Raw genomic sequence first — 5,807 nt, 5'->3', positions numbered from 1 at the left:
GAGAGGAAGGAGAGGGGGAGGGGTGGAGAAGCAGACTGGCGCTTCTCCTGTGTGCCCTGGCCGGGAATCGAACCCGGGACCTCTGCACGCCAGGCCGACGCTCCACCACTGAGCCAACCGGCCCGGGCCAGCCACCACATTTTTAATGCTTCTTTTAGGAGAGCCAAAAATTAAAAAAAAAAAAAAAAAAAAGAAACTTATGTCTAGCCCATCTAGACAAAGAGTAAATGTACATAAGTTTATCTCTTACATTGCTATTCTCTCTCTTTTTTTTTTTTTTTTTCATTTTTCTGAAGCTGGAAACAGGGAGAGACAGTCAGACTCCCGCATGCGCCGGACCGGGATCCACCCGGCACGCCCACCAGGGGGCGACGCTCTGCCCACCAGGGGGCGATGCTCTGCCCATCCTGGGCGTCGCCATGTTGCGACCCTCCTGGGTGTCGCCATATTGCGACCAGAGCCACTCTAGCGCCTGGGGCAGAGGCCACAGAGCCATCCCCAGCGCCCGGGCCATCTTTTGCTCCAATGGAGCCTTGGCTGCGGGAGGGGAAGAGAGAGACAGAGAGGAAAGCGCGGCGGAGGGGTGGAGAAGCAAATGGGCGCTTCTCCTATGTGCCCTGGCTGGGAATCGAACCCGGGTCCTCCGCACGCTAGGCCGACGCTCTACCGCTGAGCCAACCGGCCAGGGCACATTGCTATTCTTTTAGCCTCCAAACTCTAGCTGCTTGGCAGTATGATTCAGTTTTTTTCTCCACTTTTCTCTGGAACAGAAAGGCTGTCACTTTAGCTCTGTGGGTAAGACGTTTACCTGTGTTGACAGAACTCCTCAGGGCGGGTCAGGCAAATGAATGTGCTTGTTGCTGGGATACCAGGTTGTTTCCAGGACAGCAGGCCATTGCTATTTGCTATTTTCCTGACTACTAGCACTACACCTGGTCCTTAAGAAATATGGTTGTGGGTTTTTTTTCATTATAAAGCAAACAGTTAATGGGAAATAACGTATCTGCTTGGCTGCAACTTCTCTGTAGCTTTCCAGGAGGAATATAATATACCAAATACAATTTGATTTATGGAAGGGGAATTCACATATCCATACAACAACGAAGTCTTCAAAAGTATTGATAATAACATGTTTATATGATTGTTTGGGTCATTGTTATATTTATAAACCACCCTGTGCCACAGAGGATGTGAGGCAATAAAGCATATTCTTTTGATGCCACCCTAAGATTTGTCCTACATGTGCTTATGAGGTAACTATCATTTTATGAGGTTTTCAAAGACTACACGTGATGGCTTCGTATGAAACTCCCCCTCTTTTCCCTCCTGTTAGCATTTAGTTGTCACCACCAAAATTGCCCTCATGGCTGTCTATGACCAGTGGTGGTATTCAGATGGTTTGCACCAGTTCAGCAGAACCAATACCTAATTTTTTGTTGAGTTTAGCGAACCAGTTGTTAGAATGGCACTTGTATTCAGGATTCTCTCTATGGTGGGTGCCTGGGCAGCTACCCAATGTGGAAATCACCAACTTACATTCCTTACTTTTTTTTTTTAACATTAATCTGTGCTACACCCTATTCTAAGCACCCACAGTAATATTCATTGGGTCCATAGGTGAAAAAAATTGCAACTGAGGACACAAATCAAGAAGCAATATGGAGCCTGACCTGTGGTGGCGCAGTGGATAAAGCATTGACCTGGAACACTGAGGTCGCTGGTTCAAAACTCTGCACTTGCCTGACCTGTGGTGGCTCACTGGGTAAAGTGTCGGCCTGGAATGCTGAGGTCACCGGTTCAAAACCTGGGCCTGCCTGGTCAAGGCACATATGGAAGTTGATGCTTCCTGCTCCTCCTCCCTTTCTCTCTCTCTCTCTCACTCTGTCTCCTGTCTAAAAAATGAATAAATAAATAAATAAATAAATAAAATTTAAAAAAAGAAGCAATATGGAAATATCTTAAATAACACTTTTATTGATTTTTCAGGTATTATTTAATATTTTTTCATTAATACTTTAAAATCTTTCTTATAACATAATCTAGTTTTGCATACCTCTTTTATTGTTCTTATTTAAGTATTAATGGCATGAAATAATAAATTACCTTTCAGTATATCATTTTTTTTATATTTAAAATGGTCATTAGGGCAGAGAACCAGTTGTTAAATTATTTGAATCCCATCACTGTCTTTGACTGCTAACCAGGGTGCCTAGGCACAAAAGTTAAGGAGGCTCTCACTTTCAGGGTCATGCAAGTGGCCTGCTGCCAACATTTACCCAAAGGTGGTAAATACTTAAGTCAAGGATGCTACGATCAAGAAAAGTCTCTTGTTACTGATGAAATCACTAATTTCAAAGGTCCTTAATCTCTCAACACAGTTTAACTCCCTCCTTCATTGTGTCCCAGTACCTTAAGACTAAAGCAGGCCCTGGCCAACTGGCTCAGTGGTAGAGCATTGGCCCAGTGTGTGAATGTCCTGGGTTCAATTCCCCATCAGGGCACACAGGACAAGCAACCATCTGCTTCTCCACCCCTCCCCTTTCTCTCTCACCTCTCTCTTCCCCTCTTACAGCCATGGTTCAATTGGTTTGAGTGCATTGGCCTCGGGCACTGAGAATGGCTCTGTGGAGCCTCTGCATCAGGCACTAAAAATAGCTCAGTTGTGAGCATGGCCCCTGATGGACAACCCCTGACAGGGTTGCTGGGTGGATCCTGGTTGGGGCACATGTGGGAGTCTGTCTTTCTATCTCCTCTCCTCTCACTTGGAAAGGAAGAAAAAAAAATTAAAGCAGAAGTCTGGGCTGGAGCACAATTTAATTGACTGACACTGCCTTATTCAGAACCATCCCTCACCCCCAACATTGATAGTCCAATCAGGACCCTTGGTCCTCAATGGAAACAAACTTCTATGGCCTGGACACTGTTTCTTAAAACATGCTCACATATTCATTTGTCTTGGATTCTAGATGAATAATATTCAGTGTCAAGATGAAACTTCACCAGCACATAATTTTCACTTTTTGGAAAGCAGCTTCACTTATACAGTATGTATCTAATGGGGCATTCATAACGATTGATTATTAGGACATTGATTAGATAAATGAGAGTTTGACCCAGTTGACGAGATTATATAATCAAACAGAAGAGACGGCAAAGATATGATGATTCGCTGTAGCTACAAAACTACTTCAGGGAGAAGTAATTCTCTTCTTTTCAGAGGGTTTCTGCAGTACCTTAAAATAGAGCGCAAAGAGCTTCCCGTCTTTTACTCAGTAGGTTCATTTTTCACACGTTTTATTCTGGAGGTTCCCTTAGTTTTTTTTTCTACTTCAATCAGGGACGAGACTTGCCTACAGGCATCTGGGCTCCTTTCCCAATACCAACAAGAGGCCCTGAGCCTGTCAAGGAAGTATATAAAAAGGAAGGAACTCTTTCCTTACTAGAAGGGTTGATCCATCTGAGTAGTTAATGCTGCTCCACCTGACTTTGACTTGACCCAAGATTTATACTTGCTCCATTTACATGACAACCCAACCCTATGACAATTTAATGTAGTTTTTTATTATCTCTTGTCAATTCTATATTGCTTCCAGTTTGTTTCATTCTGATGTAATTAACATGATCAGATCACCTCCTCTTTTCAAAAACATGAAGCGATTCTCTAGTGCAGAGGTCAACAAACTACCGCCAGTGGAGCAAATCCAGCTTCCTGTGTTTGCACTGCTTATGAACTATGAATGGTTTTTACACATAAGCATTTGTAATGCAGTTGTTGGTAGGCACACTAACTTTGAGCCCCAATTAAGTAAACTTTGATCCCCCCCAAAATGTCATACAGTAGGCCTATATCACAAAATAAGCTCTATTATTATTATATTTTGAATTCCATTATGAAAATTTGTTTTCTCTTTTGTTTTATAAGTACTACTTACAGAATATCCTTGATTTTTACCTCTTGGCCTGCAAAGCCTAAAACATTTGCTGTCTGGATATTTACAGAAAAAGTTTTCAGACCCATGCTTTAGCACATTCAGAGTAAATTCCTATCCTTTAACCTGAGGTTTGAGAACCTGTCTAACCTTTCCTCTGCCTCTTTACAGTCTCACCCTTGACCTCAACCTGTACTTTTACGGATCTATTTATTATTCTACATGTTCCTGCCTGTTTTCTTTTGCTATTCTCTTTTCCTGAATGTCCTTCCTCTTCTATCTCTTGATACCGAAGTCCTTCCTATTCTATGAGGTTTCCCACAGTTTCCACTGTTATATTATCTCCTTATCTGTTCTATTGCATAATCTACCTCAATTATAGTCAGTCCTTGGTTAATTAGGGTAATAACACTATATGTGTGCTCAGGGCAAGAGTTGAGGAGATAAAACAGTTTGTCACAGTCAAAATATGGTTTGAGATAAATTTAGTGTAAACTTATTTGGCTACTATCACATCTGGTGTACAGAGAGCACATTTACTATTCGCCTTTCCAGCAGCCATTTGCCCATCTTCTAACCACAGTCTGACTTCCAGTCTCAGGACACATGATCTGAGAAGAGCTTTCCCCTTGGTCTAAGGTAAACTACATGACCTTGGCTAAGCCAATCAGCATTCACATATCCTTTTTGTGGGTCAAATAAGTTTGCAAATATGATGCATATGTTTGCTCACTTATAGTTTACATTGGGTGTGGGGGACAGGCTGTAAGCAGGCAGGGTCGTTATAGCCTAAGGCTTAGTTTTAAGACTAAGCTTTTCCCCACACCCTTGACTCTTGCATTATGTGGGGTGGTGCACTCTCATGAAGAATCCCATTGTGCCTCAGATAAGTGACTTTGTATCAGAGACTTGTCATTTGTATATTGGATTAAAGGTTTTGATTTCTACACTATAAAATGGGGCAGAGAAGCCCATGCTGGAAGAGAGCAGAGAAAGGCCACGTGGAGAAGAGGAGAAGCAGCTAAGAGGGCGGAGTGCTGAAGGAGAAGCCAGTTTGTGCAGAGAGAAGAAGATGGGGAACAGAGGTGAATAAGGCTGGTGAGGTAGAAAACTTTGATTCTAGGAACTCAGATAAGTCAGTGGTTTTGGGAACCCTGAATAGAATGAGAAGTGTTTTCCCACTGTGTGTATTTCTTGCCCACCGGGTGCAAGCTAGGATAAAGATGATGGTCCACTAGTTCTTGGCTCCATTGTTTCATTACTGTTGGTCTGAATCAAATGTGAACCTGCATGGGCCAGGCAGCAGTGATGGTGGCCGTGGCTACTGGCTTTACACTTTGCCAAAGTGGTCAAGGTGGTTATATGACCTAAGCTGATCCAGAGTGAAACTTGGGATTTTTTTTTTTTTTTTTTTTTTACAGGGACAGAGAGAGGGATAGATAGGGACAGACAGGAATGGAGAGAGATGAGAAGCATCAATCATCAGTTTTTTGTTGCGACACCTTAGTTGTTCATTGATTGCTTTCTCATATGTACCTTGACCGTGGGCCTTCAGCAGACTGAGTAACCCCTTGTTCAAGCCAGTGATCTTGGGTCCAAGCTGGTGAGCTTTGCTCAAACCAGATGAGCCTGTGTTCAAGCTGGCGACCTCGGGGTCTTGAACCTGGGTCCTCCGCATCCCAGTCAGATGCTCTATCTACTGCGCCACCACCTGGTCAGGCTGAATCTTGGGATCTTTACTTGAAGTATTTGACATTATAAATATGGAAATATGCAGCCCCAGGGCAATCACCTTCCCACAACAAAGTCAGAATAAAGGAAGTAGAGCCACAATTAGAGAGAAAAACAGAAAGCTGATAACATTTTTATCAAGCCACA

This window comes from Saccopteryx bilineata, chromosome 11 (assembly GCF_036850765.1).
Source record: "Saccopteryx bilineata isolate mSacBil1 chromosome 11, mSacBil1_pri_phased_curated, whole genome shotgun sequence".
In the NCBI taxonomy this organism is placed as follows: Eukaryota; Metazoa; Chordata; class Mammalia; order Chiroptera; family Emballonuridae; genus Saccopteryx; species Saccopteryx bilineata.
The sequence above is the reverse complement of the archived record's forward strand: the minus strand, read 5'-3'. Positions refer to the sequence as shown.